Below are 21784 nucleotides of genomic sequence, written 5' to 3'. Positions count from 1 at the left end.
CTGTGATTTTTTATTGGTGACACAAATTGATCACCAGTCAGCAAATATACATTTTCTTACCTTTGGTAAGGACTAGATGTTTGATGGTATTCTCTAATGGTCAGTGCTTGCTGTGATACAGCTATAAGCTAGGTTTTACTTTACCAAATTTGCTTTTTTTAATTAATTTTATTTTATAAAATAGCAATGCACACTCATTTTGGAAATATCAGAGAGTACATAGAAAACGCTTATGAACTTGAACACTCATGCTACTCCCTTGCCAAACATAACCTTCATTATCACAGATGCATGGATGCATGCAAATATTGTCTCTATGCATGTGGTTCAATTTTTTATTTATTGTAAATATTTTTTTTCTTTTTAGTAAGTATGTGTATAATTTTTTTTTAAAGTTTGTGTGGTATTTCTTTGTAGACTTCTATCTTGATTTATTTAGCTAATACTCTAGTGTTAAAAGTATATTATATCAGAAGTTATATTGTTAGGAAAGTGCCAGGATGGACATGCTCATAACTTTTTTATGGATTGATTCTATTTTAGTAGAATCGATTCCCCCACATAAATATTGGAGTAGCAATCACACATAATTTGAGTGTTTTACATCCATGCTATATCTAAATGAAAAAAAAATTATCAAGCAATGTAGGAAAGTGATTCAGTATTTTAAAAATATTTATTATTTTACCAATATTTATTAGTCCATTTGGGCTGCTATAACAAAGTACCATAGACTGGGTGGCTTAAACAACAAACATTTATTTCTCATGGTTCTGGAGGATGGAAGTCCAAGATCAAGGGAACAGCAGATTGGGTGTCTGGTGAGCCCCCACTCTGTGGTCCAGAGACAGCTTTCTTCTCTCTGTGTCTTCACATGGCAGAAGGTGAGAGGAATCTCTGGGATCTCTAATAAGGGCACTGATCCCATTATGAGGGCTCCACCCTCATGACTTAAGCACCTACCCCGGGCCCACCTCCAAATACCATCATACTGGGGATTAGGTTTCAAAATATGAATTTGAGGGGACACAAACATTTAGTCTATAGCATATGACAATGCTCTTCTATTATTACTTTGATTTTTCTTTCTTCATCCTTAATAAGCATTAATATTTTTCATACATTTATAGTCTATTTTTATTTTTCCTTTTGTTAATTATGCATTTATGTCCTCATCTGGGTCATGTTTACTCAGGACAAACTAAGAGGAGAGAACATAATGTAGAACATGGAGGTCATAGGGAAAAAGGAAAGAAGGCATTCTCCCCAGTAAGCATCACTGCCTGATGGAAAGTAATCTCTTACCCTGGGGACTTGTGATGAATTTGGCATTTTTACTGAATGCCAAAGCAAATGTGCATTTTAGTGAAACTCCAGTCTGACTGGTTCTTGGCATTTATGTTGATTAAAGGAAAAACAACTTAGACTTTCACTTTCTTTTTAAAGCCACCTGTTAGCAGGTAGTATCAGCACTGTTAACAGTGAAGGTTAAGAACTTTCTACATTAAAGTAAGAACTCAAAAGAAATCAGGGGGCTTCCCTGTTGGCACTGTGGTTGAGAGTCCGCCTGTCGATGCAGGGGACACGGGTTCGTGCCCCGGTCCGGGAAGATCCCGCATGTCGCGGAGCGGCTGGGTCCGTGAGCCATGGCCGCTGGGCCTGCGCATCCGGAGCCTGTGCTCCGCAACGGGAGATGCCACAAGAGTGAGAGGCCCGCGTACCACAAAAAACAAACAAACAAACAAGCAAACAAAATAAATCAGGAAAATGTATTGACTATCTACAGTGTTTGAGGTGGTGGACTAAGAATTCACTTATGTTACATTCTTTTTGACAGTAGACATGTAATTTTTGTTTCAGAATCCATTTTATCCATCTTTATTTCCCCAGTGCCTAGAATAATACCTGCCATATATTAAAAGTTCAAGAAATGCATAATTATCTCTGATTTACAGACAATAAAAACCAATGATCAGAGAAACTTAGTAATGTTGACCTGAGCCACACAGCTCAAAAGGGATTGTCTCAAAATTCAACATCAGTTTGTCCAAACCCGAACTATATACTCTAAATATTTCATCTAACATCTCTTCCTAAGATAATGTTTCTCTTGTTATACATTCATTCTAGTGCAAGAAAGGCTAGATAATGCTGTGGAACAAATAACCCAACCATCTCAATTGTTTACAAACAACAAGGGTTCGTTCTCGTGTATACAATGTAATAATTGCTTGTTAGCCAAGGGCTCTGCTCCTCCCTGTCTTCTCTCCAGGATCTAAGGTGAGGTAGCACATCCTCCCTGGACCATTTATGATTACCAAGACTAAGGAACAAAGCACAGAAATCTTGTCCTGGCTTGTTAAAGCTCCAGTCATCAGTGACATGTAATATATCTGGTCACATTTCACTCCTAATTTCATGAGTGTCATGAAACTTCATGGGCGCTTAAGCGTGGGAAAATGAAATTGGGTGGGCCCAAGGTAGTGACAAGGGTACTTACGAGTGAAAGAGGATGGCAGGAAAAGCCGAGTCTGAGAAGGAGATATGAAGATGGTACACAGTAGGGGGGAAAAAAAGCTAAATATTGTGGACAGCTCCTCCCTCTTGTCACCAAATACTCAAATAACTCTGTGATAGTTAATGTTATGTGTCAACTTGACTGAGCCACAATATCTAGATATGTGGTCAGACATTATTCTGGATGTTTCTGTGAAGGTAATTTTTGGTTGAGAGTAACATTTAAGTGAGTAGACTTTGAGTAAAACAGATTATTTTGCATAATGTGGGTGGGCCTCATTCCACCAGTTGAAAGCCTTTATGGAACAAAGGCCAACCTCTTCTGAGCAAGAAGAAATTCTGCCTATAGTCTGTCTTTGGACTGGAATTGCAAATATTCCTGACAGAACAAGTTCTTCATTTAAAAGAGATCATGTTTGAATGGGTAAAGGATGATATCCAATGATATTCAAAGGCATTAGTCCAACTTCTAACAGGCAGTGCAATCCTCAGGCAGAGTACCAAGATTGGAGAGGGATGAAATTTATATGGTCCAAGAGGATAATAAACAAACACATACCCTATTGGTTCTGCTTCTCTGGAGAACCCTGACTAATACAGACTTGTATTTCTGTGTAGAACACATTCATTCCCCCATAACAGGCATCCAGTTGCTGTGTCCAGCTCAGAGTCTCAGTCCCTAAAAGAAGCCCTGTAGTCTTCACCAGTGTGGCTGTAGCCCTGGAGATCTGTGAATCAAAGGGCAAATTATGTGCCCCTTTTGCAGCTTATAGGTAGTAATCAAACACTGATGGGAATAAACACTTCTGGAGGATTGGATATGTTCTTTGATTAGGTATAATTCTGCTCTATTGGAGGGATTCCTCAGTTCATGAATTCTAATTTATATTCTTTTGGTTTGTCCTTTAGGGATATTATTCTTTTTTCACCATGATTCTTGGTTGCATCTGAAATGTTCCTTGGAAAATATGCTCTCCTAGGAGAGATGAGTAGCTTTTTCAACCCACTTTCTGCCCAAGGGTCTTTTTTAAATTTCATGTGTAAGTCTTTGTCTCAAAAACTTAGTTGGCTTCTTACTGATCTGGTAGACTCTGTGTGCTGCTAGCTACTCTAGTGGTACATTTTAGGGTGTATCTCTTCGCTTTTGCTACATTTCTTTGGTTTTCTTCTCCAATTACTTCTTTCTCTCTCTAGGCTGAATTATGGGCACCTAGAACTTATTAGGTTTCAGGGGGGAAACAACACCCCTTGTCTCTAATTTCATAGCCAATGTGTCTAATTGAAATGAATTACTAGGCAGCTGAATCCTTACTCTAAGACACCTTAATCCCTTCAGGTCTTTTAACAATGAGTGTACTGGTCATACTTTTGATTGAATCCTTACTACAGCCTGAGTTCTAATGAACTATGCCCTGAAGGTCTTCTTGTTTTTCTTGCTTTATATTTTATGCTGCAAGTCCTTGAATTTGTGGACTGTCTTCTTTAATTACTTATAAGCAGGCAGATTATGTTCTGAGCTCATCTTTTTTTTTTTTTTTCTTAGTGATTTGCTGAACATAGACAACACAATGAATTAACATTATATGTTCTAATTTTTCCCTAAAGATACAAGTTCATTAGTTCTATGGATTAATTGCCAACTCACAAGAGGTGACATCTTCACCAAATGCCTTGCTGTTACATAAGAGAAGTTACCATCTTTTTTTGTCTCCTTTGACAATTTTCTCACTATTTTTATCCATTAAGCATTTAGGTCTTGATATGATAGTGGTCTTCTTTTAGGTATCAATTTTTTAATGAGTTTAGATAGACTAGTTTAGTAAAAGCAACTCCAACGTATCAGTGGCTTCAAATAACAAAGGCATATATATAATATATATATATATATATATATATACACACACACTTTTTTATTATACATTGGAAATCAGCTCTGTTCTATGCCATTCTTATTTAGGATTACCAGCTGTGGAAGGTTTCATCTTTATGCTTCCATGTTTGCTGAGGGAGACAAATAGGAACATGAATATTGCACACTGACTATTAAATCCTCCCCCCAAAAATGACATATATGACTTTTCCTCATGTGTTAATGGACAAAGCAATATACATGACCACAATAAACTTCAGAGGGGTGGGAATGTGCAATCCTAACATATGCCTGGAAGAAAAACTAGAAATATTGAGTGAACAATATTAATGACTGCTACATGCTTATACCCAACAATACTTTATTTTTGAGAAGAATGCCAGATTGTAATCACCATTTTTTTCTTGTTGATTGCCACATCCTTGGCTCAGTGCATAGAAATAAGTTGGTACTCAATAAACATTTGTTTAATTAATTGGATGTTACAGTGTTTTCTTAATACTGATAGAAGATGCATGACATTTCAGATTTGTAGAGTTCACTTCAACCATTCCATCAAATACAAGCTCTCACTGTCTTTGCATTGATTTGCAAAATGTATATGGCTTTTTCTCTTGGATATTTTCTCTCTCTATGCCATGAAAGTTATGAGTAATGGCCAACTTTCCAAAGAAGAGTATAAAATTATTAACAAACTGGAGGCATTTTTAAAAAGCACAGAAAGAAAACAAGCTGGAAGGGGGATTCTGGCATTGGGGTATACTTTTGCTGATGAATTACTTTCTGTACCAGAAACATATTTCAAATAATCTTGACAAGAGAATGAATGAACTGCCAGGAGCTATCCTAAGGCAACACCAAATTTAGGGCTCTTGTAACCAATACCAACTTTATTCTTCCTCTATTGCAAGCATCTTCAAAGGAGTTGTAAACAATGATCGGACAACTCCAAAGATAATAGGTGTGGTTCAAGGAATAGCGTATTCAACGTTAGGACAGCTGAGGAGAAAAGCCAGTCATTTTCTGGGGGACAAATATATTCTCATTAAACAATGCATTACATTTTCATTAAAATGGTACTTATAATCCCTATTGTAAAAATATGAATACATGTATAGTGTGGTGTTGAGTGTGAGGAGGAAAGGAAGGGGAAAGAGGAGAAGATAGAAATGAGAGAGACAGAGAAACAGAAGAGGTTAATTTACTGTTCTTAAGTGTTGAATTACATATATCTACATTTTTCCCCCTAAACTGGAAATAAAATTGCTTTGCAATACACAAACTCAGCTACAAAGTCACTGATCATTAAGAGTATTCCCAAACTTTGCCTTTGTTGTACCCAACGAGAAGTTGTGGCATTTGTCTACAGAAGCATGAAAGAGTGAGTTTTAGTATGTTTGTATGGAGTAGCACTGGTTGGAGGATTCCAAAAATGCAGCTCTTGCTGAACCTAAAACTTATTGAATTATATCCCCCTCAGAGCATTGTTACTAATTTACAAAGATCCAGATTGTATTAGTTTTCCATTGCTGATGTAGCAAGTTAATACAAACTTTGTGGCTTAAAACAGCCAACTTAATATTTTACAATTCTGTAAGACAGACGTCTGACCACAGGTCTCACTGGGATAAAATTTAGGTGTCAGGAGGACTGCATTTCTTTCTGAAGGCTCTAGGGAAGAATCCATTTCTTTGCTAATTAAAATGTAGTTCCTTGCAGTTGTAGGGCTGAGATCCCTGTTTACGTGCTGGCTGTCAGCTGAGGGTCATTCTCAACGTCTTGAGGCCACTCACGTACCTTGGCTTATGGCCTTCTCTATCTTCAAAGCCAGTGATGGCAGGTCAGTTCCTTCTCACTTCTGAATCTCTCCAATCCATTCTTCTGCCCTTCTCTTCCACTTTTAAGGACTCCTTTGCTTAGATTGGGCCTACCTGATAATACAAAATAATCCCCTCATCTCAAAGTTTTTAACTTAAATCATAAGTGCAAAAACAACTTTTGCTGTGTAATGTAACAAATTAGGACGTGGACATTTTAGGGAGGGGGTACATTATTCTGCCTACCACAGAGGTCTAAGTGTCTTATCCATGTGTGGGCTTCTCTGAGATAAATGAGTGAATGTTAGAAGTAAACAGGAAACTAGCCACTCCCAGATTTGGAAAAACCTAAATGCAGTTTACCCTATTAGCATGGGGGAAATAATTGTATACCTTTCTCACGACAAAAATATAGAAAATTTATTATACATAGCCCAGAACTGTTTCTAGATGAGGTTCCATAAACCAGTGCATAAAGGAACATGAAACCAAGATGCTATCTCATTCGTTTAGGAATGTGAAAGTGCTTTGTGGGCCCATAAATAATTACACAAATAAAATGTTTTCCTTTAATATCTTCACCAAGTTATGATTCTGAATGTGTGACCATATCTGCTAAACGTGTCCTACAAAGATGAATACAAATATGGATGTGTGATTAAACTTGACTGAAGTGGATTTAATTAACCTGGAGAAGAGAAAAATCAACGAGTATTTGAAAGGTGTCTTTATTTTTATAAGGGATTAATATGAAATTAGAAATGTGCTGTGCATTTTTGGGGGTTGAAGTGGTCCCAATGAATGCTTGCTTCCAGGATACTGATTTCTGTTCGACATAAAGCAAGATTTTCTAATAATCGGAGCAGTCTAAAAATGGATAGGACTGCGTCATAAGATCACAACCTTACTGTCACTTAGAGGTCAACCAGCAGTGGTGGATGAGCCTTTAGTAGGGGTATTTTGGATAGATTTTAAGCACTAAAGAGAAGGGTTATATACAGTTTTTAGTAGTGTGGTCCTTTTTTCCCAATCAAATTTTCTTTCTTTCTTTCTTTTTTAACATCTTTATTGGAGTATAATTGCTTTACAATGGTGTGTCAGTTTCTGCTTTATAACAAAGTGAATCAGTTATACATATACATATATCCCCATATCTCTTCCCTTTTGCATCTCCCTCCCTCCCACCCTCCCTATCCCACCCCTCTAGGTGGTCACAAAGCACCAAGCTGATCTCCCTGTGCTATGCGGCTGCTTCCCACTAGCTATCTATTTTATGTTTGGTAGTGTATATATGTCCATGCCACTCTCTCACTTTGTCCCAGCTTACCCTTCCCCCTCCCAGCGTCCTCAAGTCCATTCTCTACATCTGCATCTTTACTCCTGTCCTGCCCCTAGGTTCTTCATGACCATTTTTTTTTTTTTTAGATTCCGTATATATGTGTTAGCATATGGTATTTGTTTTTCTCTTTCTGGCTTACTTCACTCTGTATGACAGACTCCAGGTCCATCCACCTCACCACAAATAACTCAATTTCGTTTCTTTTTATGGCTGAGTAATATCCCATTGTATATATGTGCCACATCTTCTTTATCCATTCATCTGTTGATGGACACTTAGGTTGCTTCCATGTCCTGGCTATTGTAAATAGAGCTGCAATGAACATTTTGGTACATGACTCTTTTTGAATTATGGTTTTCTCAGGGTATATGCCCAGTAGTGGGATTGCCAATTCTTAGTCTGACAATGTTTTTGTCTAGCTTTTTATGTCTTTCAAACATGTAAAAAGTAAATCTCAAGTTTGAAATAGACAAACTGCCATAATCGAAAAGCATAACATTTACATGAAATGTGCAGATTTCTATATGCTGATGATTATAAACATATATCAATTGATTACTGCACACTATTCATTTGTTAGTGTATTTTTTAAAATATTTATTTATTTATTTGTTTGTTTGTTTGTGCCGGGTCTTAGTTGTGGCAGGCGGGCTCCTTAGTTGCGGCATGCAAACTCTCAGTTGCGGCACACGAACTCTTAGTTGCGGCGCACGAACTCTTAGTTGCGGCATGCGTGTGGGATCTAGTTCCCCGACCAGGGATCTAACCCGGGCCCCCTGAATTGGGAGTGTGGAATCCTAACCACTGCGCCACCAGAGAAGTCCCTAATATTTGTTTTATGTGAAGCATTATCCCGCTTGGTTTTGAGAATACAGACAGACCCAGGCTTCATAAAGCTTATGGATTTGTGGGGGGGACAGAGGCTAAACTAATGAGCAGATGAACAGATCATTTATCACAGATTATGTTATAAAGAAGATAAGCAGGATGAGGGGTTAAAAAGAATAGCAGAAAGACCAATTTAAATAAGGTAATTAGGGAAGAACTTTCAGAGGAGCTGACATTTAAAATGAATCTGAAGTGTAAGAAAGAGCCAGCTCCTTTACGTAACCTTATGAGTTATTAATCCTTTCAGTATCACTATGAGTTGAGAACTACTATTGTCTTAATTTCATAGAGGAAGAAACTGAGACTTAACAAAGATTTACCTTGAGCACAGGTTTAAATGCTCAAGATTGGTAAAGTTGAATTGGGACTCGAATCTTTAGGATCCCACAACCTGTTAGGGCTGGAATCCATGACCTTTAGTTTTTAGGTCCCTTCTGACTCTGAGTTTCTGTGAGTGAAACTGACTAGTACAACTTGGACAGAGTGAACATATAGGGCATGCTATTCTCTCTCTGTCGGGCTAGTGAACTCACTGGTAACTTGACAAATGCTAAACTTTCATGAAGGAGTTAGAATACTGTGACTTGGAAATATACTCTAAAGCAGATGGTGCTAGTTACAATTTTTGTTTTGGACATGGATTGTGGTAGACTCAGAGACAGAAATCGGTGAAAGACAATTTCCCAGTTTACTTTGATGCCATTTTGATATTGTTGATGTATTAAATGTACATTGGTCGAATAAAAGAAATTTAGGTATCCAGGATGAATATACCTACTGAAGACAAGTAGTTCCTTATCTGGTTTTAACTCATCACTGAGAGTAGGGTTAAGTCAGGGGGCAAGTCTGGATGAGGAAGAGACCTGTGCAGTAGTACCAGCTACCCCTGCTACCGTGTAACATTGGAAGAAGCCGTATTATTTCTCTGAAACTCAGTTTCCTCATCATGCTCAGAGGCTTCTGACAGTGCGAGTGACAAAGCTGTAAAAGCCAATCTCTTCTTCATATTTAAAAAGTTGATGGAAACAAAGATGTGAGTTTAAGAGTCACGCTTCATGCAAAAATTCGACCTCTAGTGAAGAACACCATCTTCAGAGAGAGCTGCTTACAGGGAGCACAGTGCTCCTTGTAGACAGTTCCAGAAAATATCATTGGTATAGATCCCCCCAAACAGAAAAAAAAGTAAATTATTAATTTCATAAATTAAATTTCATTTCCCCTTTTGAATGTTTTCTTACAATTCTTTAAATCTGTCTGTGCTTTAATGCCAGCATCATGTATTTATTTGGCCCACGTCCACGCTCTTTTTAAATTCAGAACACACACCCACACATACACTAGCATTACTTTAAGTTTGAGAAGGCTACGTGTATACCATTAACACATATATCCTCATAATAAAAATTCACAAAAGCTTATTTCACTTTAGGGAACAAAAGAGCTGTGCCCCAGGTCATACCTGTTCTTATTCATAAACTCTTTGGGAATTCTTACTGAAGGATAAAGCTTTTCAAAGGCCTCCTGGTCTACCAATCATACAAGATTAATGTTATCTTCATCTATTCAACATATTGATATTGAGCTAGTTCTATGAGCCAGACATTGTCCTAGGCATGTGAAATCCAAAACAGGCATAAGATATAGTGGCTGTGCTCAGTAAACAAGTGTTTTGATATGCAAAGGATGTCAAGTTCACACTGTTTTTGTTACTGCAGTGGTATTGAATAATACAAATATTGAGCATCTACTTGTAACTGTGAGGCAAGGGCTTTTCACATGTTACTCAAGCCTACCATATTTCACAATGCCAAGAGGCACTACTTATTTATATATTATATAAATGGTGGCCCCTTGAATGAGAGAATGTGATGGTTCTCATTTATCTTGCTTAATTATCACAAAAATCAAATAGGTAGTTTTTGTTATTCCCTTTTCTAAGATGAGAACATTGAGCCTCAAAAGCATTAAAATCACAGCTATTAAATGGCACAGCTGGGCTGATATTTGGATCTGAATGATGCTAAAGCCACAATAAATGTATTATTCCATGAAGCGTATTGTTATAATACTATCAAATGGCCGATCCCTCACAATTATGCCAAAGTTTTTTTTGTAAGTGGAAATCATACATTAGAGGACATTTATATCATTTATCTTAGGGGAAAAATAATGCCTTGCATCAGCTGTCTGTTCTAGGTATAGGCGCAAACTACAGATCCAGACACTTTTTTTTTTTTTTTTTTTTTTTTTATGTGGTACGCGGGCCTCTCACTGTTGTGACCTCTCCCGTTGCGGAGCACGGGCTCCGGACGCGCAGGCTCAGTGGCCATGGCTCACGGGCCCAGCCGCTCCACGGCATGTGGGATCTTCCCGGACCGGGGCACGATCCCGTGTCCCCTGCATCAGCAGGTGGACTCTCAACCACTGCGCCACCAGGGAAGCCCCCAGCCACTTTTTAAAAGCTGAACACATACAAGTTGAGGGGTCATGCAGAATTTTCTCTTAAACTTCTCCTTTTTGAGAGCTGCCCAGGCAATCTCTCAGCAATAATCTTTCTGTTACAGATACATGTTTCTGGTTTTTTCCTAGCCACATTATGGAGAGAAGAAACAAACAAACAAAATAAACTGTTGACAGGATTAGACCTGTCACCCCCAAATTTTAGAATTTAAATATGAAAATGTTACCTCCTGTTGAATAAGACGTACATATATCAAGGTTAATTGGTTTTATGTCTGAACGGTGACACTCATTAATTCTCTTTACTTTTTCTAGCACTAGGGAAGAGTATTTTTATGTGGCCACAGTAAAAGTTGATGTAAATATATATTTAATGATGACGAGCGTCAGCAGAGTGAATGGGTAGAGGTTAAAAGGAACCAAAGCATATGCAAATTTGAAACAAGTGGATTTCGATGTCATGAATCATAGTTTGTTATGTACTTGAGTGGGGGATAGAGTATACGATACCAGTCTTGCTATACCAACATTCTCAGATTTGCCACCCACGCAGTTTACACCTTTGAATATACTCAAGATAGTTCATTAATTTTAAGTTTCTTTTTACTGTTTAATACTTAATGGAGAGAAGCTGTGATATCTCAAAAAAAGTTGATGCTGATTATGACTCTGCAAAGAAAAATCATCTTTATTTAAATACAGATTAAAATGAAGAATATGTGCTACTAGAATGCTAATGTGGTTACTTAGCAGAGAGAAAAAGAATGCCAGCTTAATGAGTCCATAAGCTTTGTTCCTCTTTTGACAGTCAGTTTTATTTTGTTTCATGACCATAGTTTTGCCTTCCTGCTGCTCCTTTTCCCACCTTAATACCCCAGCCAAGCTAGATGCAAATATTGTAGTTTGTGTAAACAGGCTGAACAAATGTCATTGGAGTAAATTCATCACCACTTCCTGGGAAACATCACAAAGTATGTGCCGTGATGGGTTGGTGGGTCCGTGATTAGATAGGCATGTGTTTTACTCTCTTAAACTCTATGAAATAAACCATATGATATAGTTGGGAAATATTGGAGATCATATATTATATTTACTTTTCCTCTAAGAAGTGACTTAATTGGATTTTGTCTACTGCAGTTACCTAAATTCATCTAATGGACTTGATATACAGATTTTATGATGCTCTTAAAAACCACACATAAATTCATGAATATGAATATCAACCAGTTTTCTACCTTCAAATTAAGGTTGATTAAATGTCTTAAATAGTTGTGTTACTAATATTCTTTCTGAATTTTAATGAACATAGCTTATTAAACCCTAGGATTGTCATGATTTTTAGACCTCACATCAAATTCAGTTCCTTGAATCGCTTCATATGTGTCAGTTGTGTTTCTATAATCAGACTTAAAATTTTCAAATAATAGTTTTAGGTCTTTTTCATCTGTATATTCTCCTGGTGAAATTCTTCTTGCTTCCTAAACCTCTGCTCTTTCTCTTGTAATGCATAGAATAAAATAGATGCTCAATATATATTTTCTGAATTGAATATGTTATTTTTCTTATTTTCTGAATTGAATATGTTATTTTTCTATCTCCTGTGGCACCCAGAGCAGTCTAGATCCTATGAAAATAACACAATAAATTCTTATTGATCAATGATGGATATGTCCTAAACTTAATGTGTGAGAATCTTAGCCTCCATAGAATCACATCTGTATTCCTATCAGAATGCATAACAGTAATTGTTTTAAAGGTCTTATTTTGATTCTTAATATTGTATGACTAAAAGATAACCTTATTCCTGAATTTTAAAGTACAGTTATAAAAGGAAGGAAATAAGAAAATGAAGAAAATTCCCCTTGGTTACTTAAAATGAGAGATTCACAGTTGTTTGTTATATCTCCTGATCTTAATCAAGGCAGACAGGTAGAGTGGGAAGAGGTTGTTTTCTGAGATCCTAAAAATGTGGCTTGCCATTCAAGTACTGCCCTTCAGTACCTTTGTGAATTAGGCCAAATCTTTAATCTTTTTGAGTTTCCGTTGTCTCCGTTGAACAAATAGTATAATAAGTATATTTGCTCTGCAAGATAGATCTGAGAATTAAAGAAACTACCATATATAAAAGGACTGTAAATAAATGCTTCACAAAGACAGAAGGTCAAAAGGTGTGAATTCCCAGGTTTCCTATCACTCTGCTATACTTGCATAATACAACTGACAAAGTAAAAATAGTAACTCATTGAAATAGGATACATGCGGCTGGTCTATACACTTCATTAATAGGAAAAAGCGTTGTGCTATGTTTGAAATTTCTGTGGATACACCGCCTTAAGTGGATGGATTAAGTCATCAGAAAATTCCCATTGTGTTCAGTGAGTGGTTGCTGTGTTTTTGTCTGCTTTTTGTTTTTTAATAGCCTTATCCTTTTCACCATTTTTCATTCTTTTCAATGTATTTTATATGATCATTCTATGAAAGTGAATTGTATGTTGATGCCAAATATTGTCAGTTGAAGTCAGTGTTTACTAAGGCAAATTCAGTGAAAGCAGTGAACAATTCATCAACTCATTTTTTTTTTCTAGTTAAACAATGATTTTATTGCTTGAGTAAACAGACAAATTTATGCAACCAGGGCAGAGGCTATGGATGACTTGTATTTCCAGTGGGGGAGGAGGGGAGGACTCGTTTGGTGTTGTAATATCGAGCCAACCGGTGAATAAGGCTCTAAAGCAGAATCAGACGGAATTTAGCGTCTTTATCCTTTCTGTTTCCCTCAAGATGCTTTCGAACAGCAACAGGTTTCTTCATTAAATGATAGAGCTCCTCAGGAAGATCAGGAGCAAGTCATTTGGACTTAAGAATTCTCAAGATTTTATTGCCTGTCACAGAACGTACTTGTGCAACACCATGTGAGTCTCTCAGGATCACACCAATTTGCGAGGGCGTCAGGCCCTTCTTGGCCAGTTTGTAGATCTGCTCCTTTATGTCATCAGACGTCAGCTTCAGCCTGATGGGAGTGCTGCGGTGGTAGGGCAGAGCCAACTGGGACAGGCCTTTGCCTGGAGCATGCATGTGACCTACGATGGCGGCGGTGTGGTTCAACTCAATTGTTAAAACCACAACCTAAAATATGAAACACATAGAATTTTACATAAAGAAGAATTGATTCAAAAATGGATAAATGTATAGCTTATCCAGAGAAAATTTTCTCATTTAAAGTAAGAAAGAAAGCAAGATATTATTTCCAACTCTTATCCACCAAAGGTTCAATGGCGATGTTACAGGAAAGTCCACATTAAAGGACGGTGTCATATAAAGAAAAAGACACCTTACACGTGTTAGTTGTTCCGTATGTTATCTCATTTTGCATTAACTGCTAATATAGGTATAATATCAGGGGCAAAATTACACTTTATTCTTCCTATCTCACCTCCTAGTTGTATGTTCCCTAAATGGTATGGTAATGCTCCCATAATACCCAGCACAGTACTTTGTTCGTTGAATTGAATTACCACATTAACATGTAAACTGTGAGATTGCAGTTTACACCCTTTAAATCTTATTTTAAAAATCTAGGTTTACACAAATTTGCATATTATTTAGAAAATGAATATATTAAGCCCAAATCAATGTCTAATTTATATGCATTTCCACGAACTCACTTTGATAGTTTGAAGTGTTACCACTGACCAACGACACATTGGATAGGACGCGAAGATGACCTTATTCATTTTTGGGAATTGACAACTTTTTAGAAGATTGCCCAGATGTTTGTTTATTTACCAATTGATTTTTTCTTTTCCAAATGAACTCTCCTTGGAGATTTTTATTTACAGTTACCCGTTCACCACTTTTTGAGTCCTGTCGCTTTGTTGACTTCATGTGCTTAGTTTGAGGGACACTGCTGGATGCTTCTTTGATAAATAAAGCTGATCAGGTCTTGTAAGTAAATGATGACATGTAGCTGAAGCAGTTTAAAGATTTAGCTCTTTGCCAATTTGTTGTTTTATTGAATACTCATATTTCATTCAAGAAAGAGAACACGCTCGTGGCTTGTGGCATTGCAATACATGTACCTTTTCTTTAGAGAAGCTCATATAAACTTATGATAGAAATTGGCCTCTGTCAATTTAAAGAGAAATTAAACTGGCTTCTTTACAATTTCTTTTACCCTCCTTCTTTTATCCAAGTAAGTTAGTTCTACAAATCTTTATATAAAGTCTCAGAGAGAAAAATCCAACATGATGTTTATCAAGCTAGAGTGCCTATTCAGTATGCAAAAAGAAAAAAAAAAAAATCACCTTGCTTTTTCTATTGCAGTGCCCCTAAATTGAAGCTATGTGCCTGATCAGGCAAAAGTACCTGTGGTTCACATTTCATAGCATCTAAAGCTGGCTGCTTCTGTCTACGTAAATAATTTTAAGTGAAAGATACTGACATTATTTAACAAAATGAGATTTAGCAAGATATTTTTGACAGGGTTTCCAAAGGAACCACAAAACAATAATGCAATGAACTCTGATTTTAGAACAAACTCAACTTCTAAATGATTTAAAGAAGCACCATTGATACTTATGAACTTAAAAAAAATTTAAGGAAAAAAACCACAGCTTAGTTTCCAATCAGTCAAGACTTTGAACAATGTATTTCTGTTGGGAATAAAGAAATAAGGGGGCTCTATAAAAAGAAAAAGCTGTAGGGAGGAGGAATTGTATTTTAAAGGCTACACACTTCCAAGGTGTTCAGTTGATGAGGTCTTTGTCTTGTAGTCACCAAGCTTCATTCGGTGTTTCTATAATCACAATGCAGTTTTTACACTCTGCAATTATCTTTAATTGTAAGGATATGCAACCCCTTAATTAAGCTAAAGGGAAGATAGTAGCTGTTCGTATTAAAGAACACGTGAACTCCAATAGCCTGTTTTGATGTCTGAATGATTTTGACACTGTCTTGAATAGTGATTGCCGCATTTTGTTCCCTGCTTTGGGTGAGTTTCTTAAAGGAAAAAATGCGGAGGCGGTCCCCTTAATAACTTGCCTCATTGCAGCCTGGTTAGCAGAGACTCCTGAAAGTGATCTGCTCCTACATGTCCAGGTGGAAGGAAAAGTAACTCAGCACCACAGGTACTAGTCATTTTGGCTGGAAGAAAAAGTTCCACAACACGTCACTCTCTACCAGTGGCTGTAGTTTCAGCCAAAGACCTTGAAGTGTCTGACAGAAGGTTTTATTCAATGCTGAAAGGATAGCTAAGTTGACAGCATGTAAGTAAGTGATGTATTTGTGTAACTCTGTGTTTGTCAGCCTGGAACACAACCACACCCCTCAACAACATGTACACATACATACGCAAGCCACCACCACCATCGTTATCATTATATATTGAAACCCTGTTGTTCCAGGTTCAGCTCAGAGATAACTATTTTAATTGAACTGTTTGTGTTTTCTTTGTTTCTCTGCTCACTCCATATATCAAAAGTAATCACTCCTTTCACTAGTATTTCCACAGTACAATGATTGTAACTCTATTTAACCTATATTTTATTCTATCTCATATCATTATAAGATATCAAAAATGACTCTTACCCCTAACAGATTATAAATACCCTCAAAGCAAGTGATAATGTTTTTTACCCTTTATCCTTTTTTTCTTTGTGTGTGAATAATATATACCTATAGAACACACAAATATTTATCTATATAAACACAGACACATACATAGAGAACATATAGAGTATAAATAGAATATATGCATGTATGATCATATGCTATATGAGTTTTAAGAAAGAGAGAAAGAGAAAGAGATTGCCTATGTATTAGCTTCTGAAAAGGCAATAAAATCATTCCATTTGCCAGGTAATCACCCCTATTCCAGTGAGAGTGTTATATCATTATACTGTCAATTTTATATTTTTAAAACTTAACACTATAACACAAGCAACTGAATCCAATCCCTCTTCCTCCCCTCCAAAAAAGGAAAATCAATTACTTGTATCATTCAGGTTGATAGGATCTTGCAGTATTATAGGGTTATCCCTACAGATCCTTGCGGAAACCAGAATTGCACTGATCTCTCCATTCTGTCCTCCACACAGCCCATCTCTGTATTCTGACAATAAGTACACCTCTCTTTTCCTTCTTCTCTTCTCACATTTAGGATTCACTTAGAGAATATACTTAGAGTACCCATCAGGCAGTAATTTTCAAGTTGGAAAACACTGGAAGAGGTGTGCTACAAGTCTAACAAAAGCTTTTGAAAAATGCCATATCAAGTAATTGCACAATTTTACTTTCAGTGTATCAAAACATTCTTGTACGGCCTTCATGGATGTTTAGAAATATCACATTTGAATGTTCATGCCTCTTAAAGAGGAGAAAAAGCTCGAGTACCATTTGTTTTCACCAACATGTGGGCCGCATGACCCTGATATTTTACTGTTAGCCTTTGGGATTATACTTCGTTCTGTGGATTCCATTACATTTTAAGTGTACTTTCTGGCATAGTTCATATTCACAAGTAAACACGTTCCAGAGTGTGGCTTAGACGAGGGTGTGTTTCATTGTCATTAGTGCGTTTACATCACTATTTGTGGCTTCTGTATATACAGGTGTCATTAGACTTTCGTTATGAGAAAGAAAGATTTAGGCAGTTTGTGAAATTTGTACATATTTTCAATGTCTTTGAAAAAATGTTTTGCTTAAGGAGAACACTTTTCGTTAAAAAAAAAAATTAAATGTCATCAAAAACTACCACACACAAAGCAAGAAGCCTAGATGGTTTCACAGGGTTGAAATTCTACAGAACCTTCAAATACCATACCATACCAAGGCTACATACATTTTTACGGAATTTAGAAAATGACACAACTTTCTAAATCTCTTTGTATGAAGCAACTGTAACATTGATAGTAAAGCCTTATAAAGATAAAAAAAAAAAATCTGCCAAGTAACCTCAGTTACAAATATTTATGTAAAAATCCTAAATAAAATAGTAGCAACAGAATTCAATACTATATTATGATAATTATACCAAATGACCCACTAAGATTTATTTCAGGAATGCAAGATGTTCAGTATTAGAAAATATATTAATATGATTCATCACATTAATAGATCTGAGGAAAAAAATCACCTGAATATTTCTATAAATATTGAGTTCTCCAAAACACTTAACATCCATTTCCCACAAACACTCAATAATAAAAGAAAATATGGATACTTTCTTAATTCAGTGAAATAGGAATACCTCAATCCTAAAGCCATAGACTTCTCTACTGGAAAAGTTGTAGAGGCATCCCCACTAAACTCAGGAATTAGGCAGAGGTGCCTACTACTTCTCCAACTGTTTGACCCTATATAGGAGATATTAGCCATTGGAATTAAGGTAACACATAAAAGCATGGAACTGAAAGAGAAGTAAGATTATTTGCAAATGACATAATAGTATACTTAGAAAATCCTGGAGAATCAATGTTAAAAATAATTTAAACAGTGCAATAATTCAATAAGATAAAAAATAAGATGTAAAATTAATATAAAAAGTCAATAGCCTTCTGTATTAGTTAGCTATTGCTATAAAACAAACCACTCCAATACAAGTAGATTTGAACAAATGGACAGACATCTATCATTCCTGGATAGGATTTCTTAACATCAGAAAGATATAATCTCTCCCTAAGCGAGAAAATGGATAGTAAAGTGAATTAGTTAAATTAGCTGGTACCCATAAAAATATCAACAAGTATTTTACTGATGCCAGATGAATTGATGCTAAAGCTCATATAGGATAATAAATATGTACACATAACTCAGAAAAAAAAAAAGAGAAACAGTGATGACAGCACATGAATAGAGCAGGAAGACACAATAGAAACATTTAGAAATAGACCCAAATATATAGGATTTGTTTTTATTTTATTTTTTTAATGTTTATATAGTTAAAGTGGCATCTCAAACCATTAAAGAGAAATTTTAAATCAAAAGATCAATTTGGGTCTGTACCCCTTCTTATACATAAGAAATTACACCAAATCCATCAGATGTGATGCATTAGATTTTTGTTCATTTTAATTCATGACAAAAGTACTAGAAGCAAAAAAAATTGAATTCATTTGTAATTTGACTGTAGAGGAATATTTTTAACACTGACTCAAAATCTAGATTCAACATATTTGAAATTGATAAATTTGACTGCATAATATGAAGAAATATTTCATGACAAATACTAACAAATCAAAGTTCAAAGGCCAATTATGAAAATAAAGAAAATATTGGCAAATTACATCACAGATAAAGGGCTAAAATCCCTAATATAAATCACATTTTTTAAATAAAGAGGAAGATCAAAAAGCTCATAAAGTGGGCAAAAGACATAAATAGCCATTTGACACAATAAAAGACATACAAAAGGCTCTTAGATGAAAATATAGTCAATTTCATTCATAATAAGAAAAATGCAAATTAAAAATATACTTGTCTCTCTCTCACCTCTCCAAATGGCAAAAATTTGAGAGCTTGACAACATGCTCTGCTCATACGGTCGTGAGAAAATAAATCATCTCGTATGATTCTAATGAGAATGTAGAATGATAACATCCATATTGGAAAGAGTTTGGCAAAATATTACTGCAGTATGTATGTAGTTATCATTTGACCAAGCTGTCCTACTAGGAATTTATCCTGAATATATAGCTCAAAAGTGTGAGAAAACATGCATGAGTTTATTCATTGCAGGGTTTTATATAAGTTTCAAAACATTGCAACAACTTAAATGCACGGACAGTGGATTCCTATTCAGCTGGTTCTCCCCTTCCCCCCAAAATGTGTTTAAATCTTCATTAAGATTGATAATGATTTCCAGTATATCTTTTTAAGTGAAAAGCAAAGTTCAAAAGATCATATATAAAATGTATCATACTTCACACATGCACACATATGTAATTATATATTTATATAAAATGTATATATACACACATACCTGTATAGTATGCTATCTTTATATATATGTTCATGTATTATCTTTGTGTAAACAAATAAGAATATTTATTTGTATTTGCATATGTTCACAAACAGAAACTTAGAAAGAATAAGCCAGGAACTAGTGAAGTTGGTTATCTGCAAGGGGTAGGTTGTTATGAGGTATTAGAGTTAGAGAAGATGAGACTTGTCTATCTTTTTATATACTTTCGCCTTTTACTCTAGAATAACTTTATACTCATTCAAAAATAAGTAAATAATTATGGAGTGAAAAATACTAAAACTGAAACAAATAAAAATCAGAATCTAACTTTTAATCAGATGTATAGCGAAAGACTAAATCTAAACGCATTTTGAACAGAGTATTCTGTTTTACACTTTCAAAGGGATTATAACCTAAGGATAAAAACAATTGCATTTTAGCTAGTAGGCTTGATGTTGGTACTGGAGTAGCTATTCCAAATTATTTTTTACGTATTGTAGGATGGGTAAATATTTGTGTTATCATTTTGGGGAAAGAGAAATAGAAATATGAAATGGGGTAAATGTGGAGAAGAAACCCCAGAATTAACATGAACCCATGATGTAAAATATCTGTCACCTATCCATCTATTTTTTTTTAACTTGGTCTAAGTATGCATCTTAAAAACAATGATACTCAGTAGTAATTAGCACACTAAGCATCAAGACTTTGTTTCTAAAAACTGCTTTCCCTTAGAAAGAACCATTGGTCTTCAGAGAAATGTTTCATTCCACAGGTGACTTGGGAAAGCACAAGTTGAGCCTGGAACATCTTGATTCAAAGAGTAAGAAGATGCTGAAAACCAAAGAGTACATTTCAAAATAACACAGAAACCAACCTGAGGGTGTTGCAACTGGCCAAATTTAGGGCAATTTATGCATCAAAATGAATAATGGAAACATATATTATAAATTTAATAAAGAAGCCATGAATATATATGAATCCTAATATTTTTAGGTGAATGAAGAAGGGAAAGCTGCTATTAACAGAAGAATAACAACTGATACAAAGTGCAAAAATTATAAAGTTAACATTTAACATCCACAGTAGTAATAATTCAGGCAAGAATCATAACACTAATAACATAATCATAACACATAAACACTAAAGACACAGAGCAAAAATTGCCCAGATACAGGATATTCACACAGTCTCAAGCTATTTCCCCCCAACACACATATATTTTAATTTTTATCCACAAAGGGAAGAAAGTATCTTGAAATGGAAAAAACTGAAAACCATACTTAAACCAAATAATTACACAGCACCAAGTGATGTGAAAAGCAGGTATATTATTCTTTAATCTACTAATCCTGATCCTAAATTTTGTTTCCAGCTCTTTCCTATATGCATGTCTTTACTCCTAAGAATAAGACTTGCCCAAATAATCATTTGAGCCTTTCTACAAAACTGCTATGTGTGCAATCACCATGCCATCTTCTGTGCCTCTGTTACATATAGCTCTCCTACTCAGAAATACTCTTCGTTAAGACACAGTTTTATAAAGAACACAAATCTATGTTGGGGAGAGCCCGATTTTGTCTGTGTATAATCAAAAAGGATCTGAATTAGAATCATACTAGCTGTTTTAAAAAACAGACCCAAAATTTCATGGCTCAACAAGACACAAGTTTATTTCCCTCTCAAGAAACAGTCCCTTATAGGTATTCATGCTGAGTACTCCTAGGGGTATGGTTTCATCTGCTTTTAGCTGGTGTCATAAAGAAGGGCACAGAGGATCACGGGATGAAAGTTTTCATAACCTAGGCATCATTTCAACTTACATCCTGTTGGAGAAAACTTAGTCATATGGCCATTCCTAGTGCAAGACAAGCTGACAAATGTAAATGTTCAGCCAGAGAAAAAGAGAACTAATTCGGGGGTATATCTAGCAG

The 21784-nt window shown here is 35.7% G+C and overlaps 1 pseudogene across 1 annotated transcript; it reads right to left on the bottom strand.

The window, feature by feature from the left end:
- Window positions 1–13514: 13514 nt before the first annotated feature.
- LOC309826495 (small ribosomal subunit protein uS15-like) lies at window positions 13515–13966 on the bottom strand (annotated as a pseudogene). Its single transcript has one exon. The product of its transcript is annotated as a small ribosomal subunit protein uS15-like (transcript).
- Between the last annotated feature and the right edge of the window lie 7818 nt (window positions 13967–21784).

The sequence above is a fragment of the Grampus griseus genome (assembly GCF_964374135.1).
Source record: "Grampus griseus genome assembly, chromosome: 8".
Lineage (NCBI taxonomy): Eukaryota > Metazoa > Chordata > Mammalia > Artiodactyla > Delphinidae > Grampus > Grampus griseus.
Note: the sequence above shows the minus strand (reverse complement) of the source record. Positions and strands in the feature narration are given on the sequence as shown.